This window comes from Phasianus colchicus, chromosome 13, assembly GCF_987193195.1.
Source record: "Phasianus colchicus chromosome 13, bPhaCol1.hap1.1, whole genome shotgun sequence".
In the NCBI taxonomy this organism is placed as follows: Eukaryota; Metazoa; Chordata; class Aves; order Galliformes; family Phasianidae; genus Phasianus; species Phasianus colchicus.
Window position 1 is genome coordinate 4,240,738 of NC_143448.1, and position 18,129 is coordinate 4,258,866.

The 18,129-nt window shown below is 43.6% G+C and overlaps 1 long non-coding RNA gene across 15 annotated transcripts in view; it reads left to right on the forward strand.

Annotated features, from left to right (window-relative positions):
- The window catches only part of LOC116243587 (uncharacterized), a 519,295-nt gene that overhangs the window by 255,104 nt on the left and 246,062 nt on the right, over positions 1–18,129 (forward strand). The window lies entirely within an intron of this gene.

The window sequence follows — 18,129 nt, forward strand, 5'->3', positions numbered from 1 at the left end:
CATTTCAGCTTCCCCACCCACAGCAATCCCTGGCTACCTGTGCAGATGGAGCTTGGAGCTCGGCCAGTGGAGCTTCTTCCTTCCTCAGGTGTTCATTTTAGTAAATTGCTCAGTGGCTTGGTTCCTTATTTCTTGTTATGAAAGTAAAACTGAGCTACTCAGGAGTACTGCACGTGCTTTGTTCTGGGCAGCAGGCTGAGCTAAAGGAGACCTGGGGGCACGGGGTGATGCTGCGTGTGCCAGTGCTGCAAAGAACTGCATTTGCAGCCAGTTGCCTTTTGAAAACGACTGTGACGCTGCAACTGAAGAAGTTTTCAGTATTTTTCGTTCATTTGCATGATTGTTCTGCCAGAAAGCTGCTTTCTGGTTGTGTGCTGTGGTGGTAATCGTGGGCTGGGTTTTTCTCCTTTCTCTGTAGCTGTGCTATCAGCTTTTTGTAATGGGCACCCACTGGCTTTGTGGTCATCTCTTCTCTCCAAAATTGCCTGTACTCTGCACTCTGCTTCACAAGGCTTTGAAGATTTTTGGCGTCACTTGTTCATAGGCTGCATGTTAAGGTCAAGCTTTTGAGTTTCCTAATCACTCAGTTCTGGCACAGTCCCGTTGCCGCTAAAGCCTCTTTTCATGCCTATTTAATGCCTCAGAAGTGCTTTCAAGTGGTCTTTGATAAATCATAGTAAGTGTTATTCCAGTCGCTCAATAGCAGTACCTGCTGGAGTCTTTTTTAGCTCCCAAGGCAGCCGTTCCCCCTTGCCTTATTTTACCAGTGACAGTAATTCATTCCACTTGAGCTGACTAGCTTATTTCACATTTATTTGCACATTATGAGCAGTGTCACTCTACTTACCCTCCAGACAGTAAATGGTTTGAAAAATGCAACTGTAACAAATATTAGGCATGGGGAGGGGAATAGGAAAATTGAACCTTTGCATTCTGAGCCCAAATAAAAACATAATGAATAAATAATATTTTGAAATTATCTCAATCATCGTGTGTATGCAAAATCAAAGGTGCTGCATAAACTTGCATTATCCCTTTGAGAATACATTTCTCTTTCCCGCCAGCTAGTTTAGCTTCCCTAGTGTGGAGTTAAATAAAATATTACCCATCAGGTCAGGAAAATAATTAGTCCAGTATTATTGCCTCCTTCCTAAGCAATCAAACTTGACCCATATGTATTATGCATGTTTGCACCCTACACATCTGAGAAGTGGGGTGGATATAAACACAGACGAGCCTGGGCTCCGTGTTTGCATACCAAGACAGTGCTCCTGCTCCCCTCTGCAGAGAAGACAAGCTGAACAATTACTGGAGCAAAAGCAAGCCATTTTTTTGTGTCCAAAACTAATTTCCTTCAAGTAATCTTTTGCTGGCTGTGGCAAGTAGTTATGAAAGTGCCATAAGTTAATATGACGGCCAGTTTTCCCTGTATGTGCCAGATTGCAGAAGGACAAGTAATGGTGGTGCTCCCAGCATTGCAGAGGTGTGTTGTGCTTTGCCCATGTGATGGGGGCACACGAGAACCTCTGACAGGAGGGAAATAAGTTCAGCATCTCCACGAGACTGGAAAGTCCTCAGGAAGTAATTTGTGCAGGATGGCCTCGTGCAATTCTTGTGAGGGAGGGTATTTTCTTCAGGTCTCAATTCTAGGGGTCAGTGAAAATGCAACATTCTTCCTTTTTGTTCATTAGAAGTAAAACCATTAGCACTCTCAGCTTCTAAATCCAAACTGGTAAGGTGTCTCGAATTACTATTACTTATATTTGGTCAAGGGCAAAGATGTATTTACGTTAATAGAGCCCAGCCTGTTAGCCTCCAAGTTCTGCAGTGATGGAGAAGGCTGGAGACTCTGAGCACTGGGACCAAAGGGAGCAGTGGAGGCATGGGAAGTTCCTGCTCCATCCTGACCAGTTTGGATCATTCTGAGGAGAGGAGATTTCCCTGTGTGCAAGGTGTAAACCCCTTCATTTCTGCAGCTGTCTCAGGTTGTCTTTCTGCTTGCAGATTAGATGTGCTGTGCAAACCTTTTTCTCTGGGGACGCAACAGGAGAGTGCCAGTTGCAGGCCAAACCTGTTCCTTAAGGTACTGAAACATTTCCCAGTGTGTTGGGGCGGTAGGTTTGAGGTCTTGAGATATTTTCAGACTTATTCACTATAGTTTGCTGCATCTGTCCAAATTCAGCATCTCTGTTCCTCCTCTGAATGTGTGTAGCAGGATGGCAGCTGGGACGCAGTGTAAACTTTTCCAGGCTAAACTGAGTTAATGGAACTGTCTTGAAAGAGCCTTTTGTTTGCCCAAGGATCACCCTACACTAGAGATCTCAGCCCATCTCTGTATTGTTTAGTGCAAGAGCTTTAGATGAACCATGGGCAATCTTATTTTAGACAGTATTTTTGTGTTTTCTGGAATTCAGGTACTATTTTTCTGCTAATTAGATGGATTAGCAAAAATACAGGCTTTCATATAAGGTGTTCTCATGTTATGATTCTCTCTACAACACTGTTAGGTGATGCAGCTGTTAGATTAACAGTGACAAGTGGGGAATCAGTTTGGCCACTTGGTGTATACTTTGAATTTTCATTGTCTGGTCATTGTGGATAGACTGATGGCTTTAGCTGATAATTTTACCTGATAATACAAGGCAATGCTAACAGTATGGTGGGTGGTTGTTGTTGTTGTTGCTGGAGGACAGGGTTGTAAGCTCAGTTCTGCCTTCTTTGAGAACTTTCTGCTTGCTGCTTACATGGGTATCTGGCTGAGTGTGACCCCAAATCCATGGCTGAACTCTGCTGATGCTGTTTGCTCTCCAGGACCCCCAGGCCCTCAGTCCTGGTGGGTCTCACTGCACTCCATGTTACGTCCCTGCTCTCCCCCATATGAGTGCATTTCTGACACTGCCCTGCTGTTGCTGTTCTGCCTCTTGGTGCAGCAATGCTGTGAGTCTGCCTGACTGCCCCTGCAGACCCCCAGTGCTGAGGGTGGATGTGTCCAGCTCTCCCCATTCCTCTCCCATCTCCTCCTCCATCACCTGTGAGATGACGGTGTATTAAGGAGAGCCAGGAGAGGAGCACATGATTTGATCTACTGTAAATACTGGCGTAGATCATCCCTCTGCTTCCTTGCTCTGCTCCATGTGGCTGTATCCTTTGCCTGCCTCATTCTGCGTTGTTCTAAGTTGTTTGTTGCTTCAGTTCCCATGCTGTTGGTGCTGTCAGCTGTGAGTTCACAACATGTTGTTGCCCTTGTGGCTACAGCACGTTCTCTTTGGTTGGAGGATCTCAGGAATTGTTTTATTTCATTGTGGCTGTATGCTAATAAAACAGGGCTGCATCTTTGAGTTGGGTAGGATTTAGGGCTTGAGCATCTCCTGTCTTATGTTTTTAAGGAGAAAACTGAATTGACTGGAGACAGTTGCTTGAAGAAAAGTCTCCCTCCCAAGCCTAGCTGAGTGCATTTGCCGTGGCTTGGAGCAGGGCTGGGTCCCTTGTCTAGCCCCAGGCCCTTTGCCATGACTGCAGCAAGTCCTGCAGCAGCTCCTCTGCTTTATGCATGGGGAGGGAAGGCACACTTGTGCATTCCTCAGCTGAAGGCAGTGTTGTGGATTGAAATGCTCCTAAGAACTGAAATGTGCCCATTTGCAGCAGGAATGAAACAGCACCTGAATAAGCACCTGAATCTATATTGGGTGTAATTATATTTCCAGGGGTTTAATTCTTATACCGTTGACAAATGGGTAGGGATTTAGCAGAATGGCAGGGTTTGGTTTGCTCAGGTCCCAGAGGCACTGTTGCAGTGCTTACAGTGAGGGAGCAGTGTGAACTGGTGGTGAGGGGGTGCCTGCAGCCAGCCTATGTATGGGTGCTTCCAGGGCTCCCTGCCTCCCTGAGGCAGACGTTGTCCTCTATGTAGCTCTGAGATGTGGTGATAATTCCTTGTGCTCTGGTGGAAATGTGTACCTTGAGGTGTATGTTAATGCTGGCATGGTATTCAGAAGTGGATGGAACTGAGAGGAAGGCATGGAGTAAAATGCAGTGTTCAGCAGCCTCAGGAGGGGCCTCGCTTCTCTTTCATACATCCTTCTCTGCAGCACACACACTTCTCAGCTGTCATCTTTTGGAGCATACAAGCAAATGTGCACACAAATATAGGAAATATTTCTTTGGGGTATTTCCCATAAGGTTTGATTTTTCACAGCTCTGTAAGATCTCTTGTGCCAATTCTGTCTTTGTAACTTTTATTGTACATTAAAAGCAGAGTTGTGAATAATTGTTAAGAAAACTCTCGTCCTTTTTAAGGAGAAATCTTTGGTTGTTAATGACAGCACAGGGAGTTGTTATGACTCTCGGATCTAAAAGTAACTTTAGAAACTTCTTCTAATAGCTGCTTTTTAAAAGCAGAGGGAACGATTGCTGCTTCCCTTTCTTTTCATTGTTGGTTCTTTTCTCCGCTTTCCTCTTCCCACCTCTGAAGTGTTTATTCTCATGCAGAAATTATAGCTGTTACAGATCCTGCAAGCCACACGCTCCTAATCCCAGCACTGCTTTTCTTCCCCTCTCATCTCGCTCACATATCCCCATGCAGTTTGTGTGCTATTTGTTAATTCCAATTTCATCGTCTGTGGACATCTTTTGAACTCGGTAATCACCAAAATGCCAGTGTTTGGCTGTGCAACTCACTGTTACATCTGCATCCTGAGCCGCTGTCTCAGATGTTGCAGACATCTCCACGTACCATTTCCCTTCGTTTGAACCTTTTCCCCCAGCACAGCTCAGCCCTGCTGGTCTCTTGTTTCCCTGAAGCTCAATGCCAGCGGGCTGAGACAGTGCCTCAATCCAGAGGAAAGAGTGACAGATACAAACACAAAAAATAATTAGCTTCTTGTTTGCTGTTTCCAAACATAATACCACACTTCAAACAAGACATTGCTGTTCCATAGATCACAGTGATTGAGTGCAGATTAAATTGTTGTCTTATTATTTATCTCTAGTAGGTCCCTGTATGAGCTGAGCTCCAAGTACTGAAAAGAAAAAGTCCTTGCTGTGAGTGTTGTACACACTAAAGACAGACAAGTAGACAGAGATATAGCACAGAAGAGCAGTAATAAGGGGAATATGCAAGTTACTTGTAGTTAACGTGATGAGCATAGTAGCATTGCTTTCATAAAGGATTTAAAATCTGGACAGTGAGAACTGCCCACTGAATTGGGATGGGTCGTGTGTGAGCAGCCTTGGTGGGGTGGCTGTAGGCTGCAGTCTTTCCAGCGCAGAAATGATGGGGGGAGAAGCTGACAAATGGGCAGACAACAGGGTCTTGAGCGGAGATGTAGATTAAATCTCCCTCCGTGGAAAATAATTTGTGAGGTAGAGCAAAAGATTCACGTGGGTGAATGCAGTGAGGGTACTGTGCCTCACCTGTGCCCCTCAAATTACACTGATGCTTCTCTGCTTTTCCCTTCTGCTGCTTCTAATGCCCTTTCCCTGCCTGCTGCCTCTCACGCAGGTTCTCTGCTGTACGAGCTCTGATGGCAGCACATCTTCCTCCTTCATGGCATTTGTTGCTATGAAGCTTTTCTTCCTTCTCTAATAAAATAAGCAAAGGAAAAGGAGAAACACTCAGGCAGGAATACCCTTATTCCTGCAATGTATGCCACTCTCAAATGCAAATCTTCATTTTACATTAAATCAGATGAACAAAGAACATGCTGTGAAAGGATTGCTGCAGAAATCCCTGAATTTCACAAATTTCTTGGGGATTTTTCAAATTCTGAAGCCTAATGAAAATGTTCTGAAGAACAAAGTAACTGCCTTTTTTTTTTTTCTTTGTATACACATATGAAGGCATTTTCCACATGTGACAGAAATCCAAAAATGCCATGCCTGGTTTCTTTATTTTCTTTCACTTTCTTCTTTTTTGGTTTCCAATGAAACTGCTAAATCGGCCCTGATAACTGTGTTGTCTGAATGATCCAAAACCAGTGGGGAGGAGTGACAAAGAGAGAAAGGAATGCTCAAGATCCAAGTACACAAAGGCTCTGCTGTGCTTCAGACAGCACAGGGAAGGGATGCACCCACCTTTACCCCAAAATGTTGCAGACTTTCTGCAGGTCGCTTGTTGGTAAACTAAAAATACTGAAGGGTACAAAAACATTGCTTGCATTGCCTTTACTTTTGTTCCATTCATAACTGAAATAACTGCCTCTGGTGGGGGTGGTGTGGTCAGGCAGTGCTGCAGGAGCAGTGGGCAGGTGATGGGAACTGGCCACACTTTGCTGTGGCTTCATCTCAACCACCCGATGCATTATCTGAGTGGGTCTTTGGGAAGAAACACATTAATGCTCTCTTATTTGGTGCTGTTCTATTACCTATTCATCAAAAATATTGCTTTTGTGCATTTTTCATTATAAGATTCAACATTACCAATGTTAATAAAGAGAGAACTCCTTTTCTTTTCTTAGAAATAGAATATGTAAAGACATTGCCTCTTTGATGTTTCTAAGCCAATACAATATGTATTTGAATGAAGATAAAAGTCATTCTTTTAACAGAAGATCATCCAAGTCATTTCTGATGAAACTCAAGAGGAATTGTTTTATTTTTTTTTAAGAGATACTCAGAAATTAGGATTAAAAAGGGGAGAGCACCTCTCCAGAAGTACCAGCTAATGGCAGTAAGGCCTGCGTTGGTCAGGCTGCAGCTCCTTTCAGGTTGCATGTTAGGAAGCATTTCTCCTCAGCAGCAGCAGTGATGCAGTGGCACAGCTGCCCAGGGAGGTGGGGGGGGTCACTGTCCCTGGAGGTGTCCCAGAGCCGTGGGGATGTGCACTGAGGGACGTGGGCAGTGGGCTGGTGGTTGGACTAGATGACCTTACTGGTCTTTTCCAAACTTAATGATTCTGTGATTCTATTCCTGCAGGCCTGGGAGCCGTCTGCCTGCTCGGTGGTGGGACCACAGGCAGGAGTTTGAGGGCTGCCCTACACTGCAGTGCTGCTAGCTGGGTTCTTCCTCTGGGAGCTGCTAGCGTGCATTTTCCATAGAGTATTGGACAGTGCATGGATTTTTGTTTAAGAGCTGCTGTAAATTCAAAGCTAACAGGTTTTACGAGGCTTCTGAAGCCTTGGGATCAGGATTGTTCTTGAATGTCTTCCCAGCACACTACTCTCTGGCCATTCAGATGCTCCATAGAGTAACTGCTGGAGCTGCACTGTTTGGTATTTCGGTGTGGCTCTGATAGCAGAGGCAGCTCACGCAGAGCTCCTGCTGCTGCACCAGGATTTCTCCTGTCCAGGTGCAAGCCTGTCTGTGGGCTGGAGCAGAGCCTCGGGTTGCTTCCCTGCTTTGCAGGGTTCAGGAGCAGCCCCATGCCGTGCAAAACCAGCTTCTGGGAGTGCTGCAGCATCGCTGGGTCTGAATTTCAGATGATCTAAACCTCAGGCTGCAGCGAGAGTTTGGGCTTCTGCTGACTGTCGGGGTGCCTGGGGACGGCTGCAGGCTGTTCAAAACAGGGAAATTGATTTTGCGAGGCTGGTGCTTTGGTTTGCTGTTGTTGGGTTTGTTTTTTTCCTGAAGTTTGAGACGAACTTATGAAAATGGATGTATTGCTATCCAGAGAGTAAAGCTTTCTTTTCTCTCAGTACAAATACGTCTTCTTGAGGTGGACTGGATGTCAGCCAGACATAATAACCCCTTCTCTCCTATGCCCTGCTCACAGCGAGCTGCCCGTATCCCCCAACACACAGTCCTGCAGCAGGACGCCTGAATGTGCAGAAACGTCTCCCCCAAATCCATAGGATTCACGGCGTGGGTCTGACTGCTGTGCCACACGGTGTGCAGGCCTCCTTGAGCTTCCCAACGCCTCTGCCCCAAAGTTATCAAACTGCAAAGTGCTCAGGCCACGCTGCCCCTGCAGGCCCAACAATCTGTGGAAGGAAGATGGGAAATGAATGTTTTGCTTTTGAAACAGAGCCTCGGTAATGCCAAGCATGCAGTCATCGTTTGGGGGAGTTCAGATACAAAACTTGATTTTCTGAATGTTTATCTAGGAAATGCATTGCTGCAGCTCTGAGCAGAAACAACCTACTCTTCTACATCTTGCGTAAATCAAACATGCCTGCCATGTGTTAAATTATTACATAATAAACCACGTTGTAATTACAAAACTTTAGTTGTTCCATTTATGGTCTGTATGGTTTATTGTAGTATTGGTTGGACTTGAAAGCTGAGGCTCTGAATTTATGAAGTCCACTAAAATATTATATTCCCCATCCCTTTCTCCAGCTGATCAAATGACTAAATCAATTGCTGGGGCAATGCCAATGGTATTAGGATCAATAGAACTGTGAAATTTATTGTACATTTTTGTTGCTGTATAAAATTAGATTGCAGAGTTTATGAATGTTTATTCTGAGAGCTGGATTTCTGGTTTCCTGAAAAATGCATTGCAGTAGTTTGGTGTTTCCATGCTGGATGAACACTCCAGTACCAATAATTTGAAGCTTACTCTTTAGAAGTATTAATAATTATTTAAAGTCGCATCCGTGTTAATTCTGATTAAATATTAGGTCTCTTTCAGGCCACAGATTGGCTCTGCAGAGCGCCTACTTCAGTGTCTTGCTGAATTTGGGCCGTGCAAAGAGAATTAAAGCACGTGGAAACTTTCATGTCATTCTTAAAGGACATGTGCATGGTCTCTGGCACCTTACACTGGAGACGCACCTACCCTTCTCACTGTATCTGCCTCAGACAAAGCAGACAATGGTGAGATTTGTGTGATAGCTTATTCTGCCAGCCTTCCTGAATTGTGGGAAAGCGGTGTCTAAATTACAGCCTTGCCTCTGTGCCTAAGGCCAGAACTGCAGGAATTGCTGTGGGTTCTGCTTGGAGTGCAGAGCAGGTACATCAGAGCCAGGCTGAGAGCAGGAGCAGCTCCAGAGGGGAAGGAGTCTCAGTGCAGCACGGGGACAATGGCAGACTCTTCTGAACAGCCGCTCAGTGTCTCTGTGAGCAGTGATCCTTCCAAAACTGCGTGCAATGCTTTCGCTCAGTGAAGATTTGCTTGGTCATCAGGCAGGGAGCTGCTATGTCTAAAAACAGCTTTAGTAGAAAAGGCCCAGTGAGGCCTTTGGTCTTCCTGCATGTCAGAGCTGTGCACGTCCAGGATGGAGAACTGCATCCAGGTTGCTACATCTGCTGGCCAGATCAGTGGTTGATATTCAAGTGGAATGTTTCAATCCTGGTCTGGCAGATAACCTCAGGCAAGGTGTTTTAAATTGCTCTGGAAAGCCAAGATAAATGCACAGCCCCACAACAAGCTCCCTGGCAGAGCAAAGAGGAACAAGCAGCCGTATGGTGGGAGCAGCATGTGCCCACCAGCCGCTTCCAGAGCCTCTGGAGGGGCCTGCACAGCACTGATGCTTTTGGTGCCTCTGTAGGAAGGCAGAAGTAGGGATCTGCAGGAGAGCAGAACAGCGCTGACTGCACAGAGTGCTCTGAAAGGATCCATTATAGGAAGTATTTTCCTTCTCATTTTCGATCACCGTTAATTTGGGGTGTTCTGCTGTGACAAGAGTAGGAGCAGCCTCTTCACGCAGCACGTGGCTTGAGGGCTGGCAATGCCCCTGTCATACAAGTGTCTTTTAAAAATGTAGAAATATCTGTCCTCACTAGCTGTAAAACCAAGCGAGCACTTTTCCCATGAGAGTCCCAAACTCCTGCTAGGGGCCACAGGGATTTGGAGGTATTATTTCAGCCAGCAGAGGAGTTGAGTCATTTTTCCATCCTCATAACATAAAAACAAGGTCAAGATCTGGAATACTGCTGCTTAGGCTACTTCGGTTCTATCAAATGATAACAGTGCTATCTATTGATTAATTAGCGGTGGTGTTTTTTCACAAGAACTCTAGTGTGTGATTACTGTCAAGGAACATGCCAATGAGTTGTGTGGTTGCTTGAGTTCCCAGCTGGGAACTCCTGTCCACGTAGGGTGGCTGAGCTTTGGCAGAGTGCATTGGGTGCCCACCAGCACCTCTCCCCAGGCTGCTCAGAGCACAGTGGGGATGGTGGCATGGCTTCGTGTCCCAGCCCAGCCCTCCTCTGCAGGCAGCCATGCACGCTCAGACCAGCCCACCTGCCCTTGGCTTCAGCAGGGCAGGGGGGTGATATCTGTGCTCCATTAGAACTCAGCTAATACTCCTTGCAAATGGATTTCGTGACTGCTAAAAAACAGAGTCTCTCCAATGCTTCAATAATTTAGAACAGGTAAGCTTCACAGAGCCTCGTTTCTTTCATGGATTTGATGCTTCTTCCCTTTGTGATGCTAACCTGAAAACAAATGTCTGCGTCTTTTCCTTTTGGTTAAAAAATAAATAACTTCTCTGAGGTGGGGGATGGAAGAAGAGAAAGAAGATGTATTTAAAAAAATGTGCTTTGTGTGAAAAATCATTCCTTGTAGCTCTCAATTTCTTACTTCATAAAAACTTTCCTGAGAGGCTCGGTGTGTCTTTATGGCTGGTATAGTTACCATTATGTAAGTAGAAATTTCAGTGAATGGGGAAAATATGGACTTCTACCAGCTGTGACAGTAACATAAGGGGACAACGTTAAGATTTTTTTGGTTTGGTCTTTTTTGAATGTAATGTCTTTATTTTTAAAATTGCATTGAAAAGTCTTGCTGAAATATTTATATAGCACAGATATTGTGCAAAGGAAAGAACCAGAAAAAGAAGTTCTTGGGAGTCAGTTCTTAAAGCAGAAAATGTACGTTTCCATTTATCTTTCAACAATGAAGCTTGCTTTTCGGAGGTGCTATCTGCTAAATCCAGTTGGAGCTCCCCTTCACTGAAATCTGATTTTTAAACATCTTTATTTGAAAGCATTATCTTTGCCACTCAATTGAACGAAGGGCAGCAAGCTACCCAGAAACAGTAAATGATGTGGATGACAGGAGTGTTTGTGTACAGCGTGGGTCAGGGAACTCAATCCTGAGTCCTTAAAATATTCCTTAGTGTTTTGGCAATAGATTTTAGTTGAATGTTTCCGTGTTTCTTTTCCATTTCTTGTTTCTCCCCCCAGAAATCTCAAAAAGAACACTGTAACCTCTCTACAGTTTTGATATCGTGCGTTTGTTTGTCTGTGGGTAACGTTCTAAAAAAAATAATACATCATTTAGGTGCCTGAATGTCATTTTCCGGATGTAGTTATCTATTTGGGACCCTTGCTGAGCTGAGAATACACAAAAAACAGCAGCACAGGCAGCAGTGAGAAGGCCAGCTTGCAGCCTGCAGGGTCCTCTGCGAGCAAAGTCACTGTGCAGCTCAGATGCTGCTTCGAGCCGACTGCTCCCCAAAACGGGGTTCCTTAGTGTTGGAGGAGCACCTGCACTCTGGGCACTCCAGCACTCACAGGTCGCCTTGGAGCAGTTCCTCGGAGCAGCTCCATCTTAGAATCACTAGACGGTGCCTCCTTGGTGGTGTCGACTGAGGATGTGGGCCATGGATGTCTATCACACACCAAAGCAGAGACGTGAGCTGGTTGGTGTGTGGCCGCGTCACTGCGTGCTCTGCGGTTGCAGGATGCCGCAGTGTGTAACACAGGCATCACAGTAACAGAAAACCAATGTATTACATGGTAAAGATTAGTTTATTGATGGAGCACAGGTTTGTGCAGAGCTGTGGGGATAGCTCCTCCATGATGTACCAGTAAGTAGTCTACAATGTAATAATTTAAAACCATTAGCAGCATGTTGTTGTCGTCTTTCATTTTAATTGTCTTACGTCTTGTGCTGTATGTTTGTTAGCACTGGCACATATGCCAGACTTTAAAGAGTCTATTGTGGAATGTTTGTCACAAACAACCAGGACTAAAAGGCTTGAGGGCATGAAATAAACATGCATTTACATTAAAAAATAATTGCTGGAGGGCTTTGCTTCGTGTTTTTCTTTGTCTTGGAGGAAAGATGAACTCTGTTCTGCAGTTGGCAGGAGCACAAACATCCAAGCATGAATCTTCAGGAGCACCGTGAGCTGCTGAGGGGTCAGAGCGGGAGCGAGAGCCCATCCTGAGCCACCCAGCTCTCCTGCTCCAGTTCCTTAATGCTCCCTGTGGATGAGCATGGCAAACTTGTCAGGCCAGGAATCCTTGTTCAGCTGCCTGACATATGGTACCACATCATCTCCGTTTCATTTTGACGGTGCCAAAACCCAACAGCCTTGAACAGCAGCCTCGAAATGTAATAGGATGAACACACAATGCCACAACAAAGCTGCCGTGCGGGGTGTATAAATCTGTCCATCAGTTAACAAATTCCTTGTAATTATTTGTTTTCAAGCAGTTTCTCTTCTGATCGTCTGTTGGTTGGTTGGGTGGGTGGCTTTTGTGTGATTTCTTGTTCCATTTCTAGAAATAGACCTTTGTTTCTGGCTGCCAGGGTGCTGCATGTGCAGAAAGCCTGTTTCCAGCATCCCGATGCTGTTTTGCTGACCTCTTCCTCACTCTGTAGGGAAGCACAAGTTAACAGAAAGATTACAGTAAATTTGTTCTATGGTAAGCTTACATCAGGAGAAGAAGCAGAAGGCACTTCCACAAACCAGTAATGACTGCATGTCACTGCAGTGTGGCTCGTATATCATGGGGGATGACAAAGTGGTTTGAAGTGCGTAAAAACATCAAAGGCCCCTTGTTTATTCAGGGTCACGGACAGATGGGATCTGGTGTATGGCAAGCCTGTATGAAAGCTATGGTCGTTTGGAAACGGGAATGGATGAAACCAAAATTGGAACAATATGTAGCCACAAAGACAGAGCATTGCATGAAAAAAAAAAAGATTATCAGATCAGCATGAGTCAACTAAATTATTTTTATCCCAATTAATCTCAAATGAGACAGTTAATATTGGGAAGTTGTGTTGGTTTGTTGTTTTTTCTTTCCACTGAAATAACTAATTGCACTTAGGGTGACTAGAAAGCTTTTAGTTTGTGTTTTGTTTAGAGACTGGTTTTTTTTGCAGCTCGTCGAGAATGAGTCAGGGCTGCTTTTTAAGATAACGTGACTTAATGTTGCACTCTGAGTGGGCATTCTAATAACGTAGGTAATATTTTATCAGATATCGCTGTTCCTGAGAATCCCACCCTTGAAACACATTCTCAGCATTCTCACTGTGTGAATACTGAAGATGTTTTAATCACAAAATAATACATTCCGTGTTTGTTTTCATCACAGAGATATTGCAGTGGGCTTCTTTATCCTCCCTTTCCTCCTCCTGAAATTACATCCCTGCACTTAACCCAACAATTAACAACAAGTTTGCTTGTTTGGGGTTTTTTTGGTTGTTTGCTTTGGTGGAACATCCAGATATAAACTCAATTTTCTACCTCACCTTTATTTCCAAAAGAGAAACACAGCCAGATTTTCAAAAAATTTTAAACATCTCCTTGTGGTTGAAGTGCTTAATGGTTTGGCTTAGGTTTGCTCCAGCACAAGTGTCAATAATTATAAAGATTTCTTTTCCCAACATTTACCAGCCTCCTGCTATGGGGAAAACTTTACTGCATTCAATTTGTTGCTCATCACAATTCATGCTTTTCCCTTTATTTTTTTCCTTACTTGAAGTCGGCTTAAAGTTTGTTTCAGCTTCCTAAATGTACTCTGTTCACCCCATCCACAAGGGAGTAAAGGGGAAAAAGGGAGAACAGAGGAAAGACAAAGCATCTACCTGCTTGAGCTCAGCTCTAAGCCAACAGCAGGATCACTGTCTGCAAACACAGCTTTGCACGCAGGATAATTTCCAGTACAATTTACAGAGTGACTTAAAATCTAGCCCCAGCCCTCGGATTTTCTGTAGATACAAATCACTGTTGTTAACTTAAACATTCCCTGATAGTTTTACAGCTACTAAACGAAGCTCTAACCCACTCATCCATCAGTCCGTGCTGCTGCTTCAGCCTGAGCACCATACACAGTCTGTGGAGATGCTCCCTGATTTGAGCTTTCCCGTGTTTAGCAAATACTTCCCATAAACTTGTCAGGCCCCTAATTAATGCAGCCGACCACTAGGCATGTCAAACAAATTACATCATTTTTTGTATATGTCGCAGTTTCCTCATTTGTTTGCTGGGTTTAGTAATTGCTGAACCGAAATTATTTTGATTAACACAGAGTCTGAACCCAGTTTACTGGCACTCCTCTCTGTTTTGGGGCAGGGACAAAGTCTCAAAACAAATGTTGGTGGATTATAAAATTGATGAGAATTGAATTTTTTTAATGAGGCTTGAAAAGTCTTGGGGAAGTCATCTGTACCGTAATTAATTTGCACTTTGAGTCTCTTCTTTTCTATTCTGCTAGCAGGAAAGAGGAAGCAGAGAAGACAAGGTGCAGTTTGAAACAAACTGCTTGTTTTCCTTTAGGTCTCCTATTGAGAATTAGTGGAAGGTACAGAGGTGGGAGCTACACAAACAGCAGAATTTGTCTGGAGGTTTGGTTGACTTGAGATTTCCAGTCACGTTTTGAGAACAGAACTTTCCCGAGTTAATAAAGCAATGCAGCTTCTTGGGGAAATATTCTTGCTCAGCCGAACTCCGTTTTAGCTGCAGAGTTTCAAAAGTGAGAATTTTTTTCTTGTGCTTCAACACTTCATCTTCTGCTTGCCACGAGAGTTGAGGGGAACGGGCAGAGCCAGCCCAGCTCTGCTTCACCCAGGCCTGGGGACGCTGCTGCTGAAGCTGCACTGCTACAGACAGCCTTGAGAGTTTCGGTGGCTTGCAGTCCACCTGCAAACTGTCCTCCTCCAGAAAGTCCCTTGGGGTCTGCACCGCTTGTAACTTGGTTCTCCTGGGTTATAATTGAAGTGATGTTAAAGCGTTCTCTCGGGTACTTTTAGTTGGCATTCATAAAGTGAGAAAGGGCGAAGGGTGGAGGTTGAGCGTTTTGTTGGCCATCTGAGGGCAGAACTCAGTGCCACCACTCCTGCAGGATTTTAGCCCAGCTTTTCTTCACTCGAGGTTCTCACAACTGAATGAGAAACTGGATACGGGGATTGCAGCTCGCTGAAGGAATCGTGAGATGTGGTTTGGGAAGTGTAAATGCTGTCCGTCACAGAGCAGAGTGATGAAGTGGGTCCAGCAGGGCTGCTCAGTGGTGCGGCTGTCCTCCCTTGGGCTGATCTGGGAGCTGTAACTCAGGTGTGCTGCCGCACTCGGCTCAGGAGGGGAAGAGTTGCACATCAAGAGGAGGGCCGGCATGACATCCCGTGTTCAGTCAGCTCCTGTCTACATCTGTAAAATACCACTTAATCACGGCTAATGGCTGGGTAAATCTTGTGCTGATTCTTTACACAGAGGGTAAATTTCATCCTTATGCAATAGATCTCCGTGGATCTAACATATCTTTTAAGCTGTGCTTTCATATTACAGAAAGCCTCCTCTTCTCTTTCAAGAAACACAGCTATTTTTTTCCAAGTTATGAGTGCTTTTTTCTTCTTCTATTCCGTGGCTGCTGAGTGATTCATTTCCCAAATGTTTACAGAGAACATCTAGTGGAAAAGGGGATCATGACTTTTTAAAATACCTATTTAAAGAAGATGTCTCAATAGTGCTGTGTAATCCAGCGCAGCTTCTCTCCTGTGGCCAGAGCCCACAGCAGAGTTGAATCAGTCTCAGTCAATCAGAGCAAAGGATTTTTTTGGCAGGTGTATTTGCCTATATTAATTCCAAATACGTTTTTATTACGATGTAGCAGATTTTAATTGAAATGGCCAGATGGAGTGTTTTATTTTTGGTCACCTTTAGTATCGTTGTAGAACAATCTAAATTATTACGCTCTTATTATTTTAAATTATGAATATTATTTAACCATTCTGTGAATATGGAACGGTAATATATTTTTATGATTAAGGTACTAGGAAATTCATCTTGTCTGCAGTCTTACATTGTTTAAATTAATCATACTAAATATAAAAATCATTTAGAAATGGAAATTAATTTTCTTAGAAGTTTTTAATGTTAATATATAGGCTTTGCAAATAATACAGTGGGTGTATAAGTTGGGATTTTTAAATCCCAAATTATATTTGGATTGTATTTATTCCACACTAACGCTATTGCATCTGAAGTTTAGAAGGGGGGAAAAAACTAGAGAGGTTGTTTTTAACATTTTAAGTCATAATGCTAACAAATCCTTTTAGGTTTTGGGTTTTGGCAATACAGTAGGAATCCTTGGTCAGGAAGGGATCTTCATCCCACACAGTGCTGTTCTTTTTTAATGTGTCAAAAGAAAATTCTCCTCCTGGTGGAAGGAGATTTATGTATCCGTCGCCACATCTCTGCCTCCCTTGAGCCAATTTTAACAATATGGCTCTTGTGCAATTTTGCGATTGCGTTCAGTGGTAACAGGCTGTGATCTGAAAATGCGAGGATACATGTGGCACACACGTGTGTTCCTGTGCATGTCTGTGCAGGATATAGCATGCGAGCTCGTTCAGCAGATAACCATGCATCCAATTCTTACTGTATTCATACACGAGAAGAATTATCTTCCACCATTAGGATGTCTTTCTGATATGATGAAATATTTGAGATATAAAATCTCAGCGCGGATCAGCTGTGTAACGTACAAATAGTTGTGGTGTCCTGGTTTCTTCTACTTATTTTCATGCCGTATTTATCCAGTAATAAATTATTGGTGTGGGCTGCCAGCCCTGTTCCATCAATCTGATATCCAGAATAAAAGCTGGGTTCTTCATAAGAAATCACCGTTATTCAATCAGCTACCAAAAAAAAAAAAATTGTTTAGAACTCCAAGCCAGAATAGAGTCCAAATCACTCTTTTATGGCTGCACTGGCTTTGCAGAATTAAGGTGAGTGGAAAATAATAAAAATCTGTTCCTGTCACTAGCAGCAAAGAATTATAGCTCTGAAATGGATTCCTTGCATAAGATAATTATATCCTAATCACAGCTGTGCTTTTGGAAGTTGTGCCAGTTTGACAGCATTCATCATTAAACACCTGGATTTGTGTTGTGATAGTGTTTTTTTTTAAGTTGTACTTTACATATTTGATGAATACTGTAAGATTTCCTCTCAAAAAAATTATGTTTCATATAAGCCATCTGAATTTAATGCTCAAAAGCTGATTAGTAGCCTGAAGGTATAAGGTTGCTCATAGCAATCCCAGTTATTTTCTCTTGAAGCATTGCATAGATGTCAGTGCATTTGAATCAGGCTCCATATGCAATATATATGTATACATTCACATCAATTAAGATTTCTGAGGTTTATGAAGCTCAGGCAAGTCTCTATAATGAAGTACATATTTTATTGCACTATGATATTGGGTTTTACGCTACGAACTCAGAAACCTGGTTGTAATTGTTAGCAAAACAAAAGGTGTTTGCAAAATAGGATTACTGCTGGGCTCTTGTCTCTCATAGCTTCTGCTGCGCGTGGATCCAGGAAGGTACACTGCTCTGAAAGTGTTGCTGAAATAAAGTCCTGTTTAAATTTCTACGAGTGCCTACTCAGCTGAAGAGGCTGGAATACGGGAAGCCCACTGAAATGGCACTTCGATAAAACAACAACATTGATCATTTTCCTTGTAGTTCCAGTTGACGTATTCAGTGAGAAGTAAAATGCTTTTAATGCTGAAATATAAAAATGCTTTTAAAAGCCAAAATCTGTATCACATTTCTTTCCAGACTTTCAGTGAAGTTTCTGCTGCATCTGGGTATTTTCTAATGGGCTTTTCTTTGTTGATCATCTCCATTGTTTCTGTTTGGCAGTGTTAGTTAACACGGTGTTTGTTCCCTTGTAAAGAACATATTAACCTCCCATGTTTGCAGACAAGAAATTGGGGTGGAGGCAGAAAAGCTGATTTAATGATAGTCCTAAAGAAAATATGGCGCGGAGATGGGAATTAAATTAGAGTATTTCAGTCTGACCTTGCTATTGCAACTACAAAAGCTCTGTCTACATGTAGCACGTGTCGTGGAAATTATTTAAAGGGTGTAAGTCACCCTCTGAACAGGCAAAAGCAGTTCTGGAAGAGGCTCAGGTGAAGCAGGGCCGTCCTGTAACAGCATGAAGTTCCTTGTCCAAGTTAGAACAGAATAGAGACTGAGCCTGCAGATGTACATGTGTAGTGCCA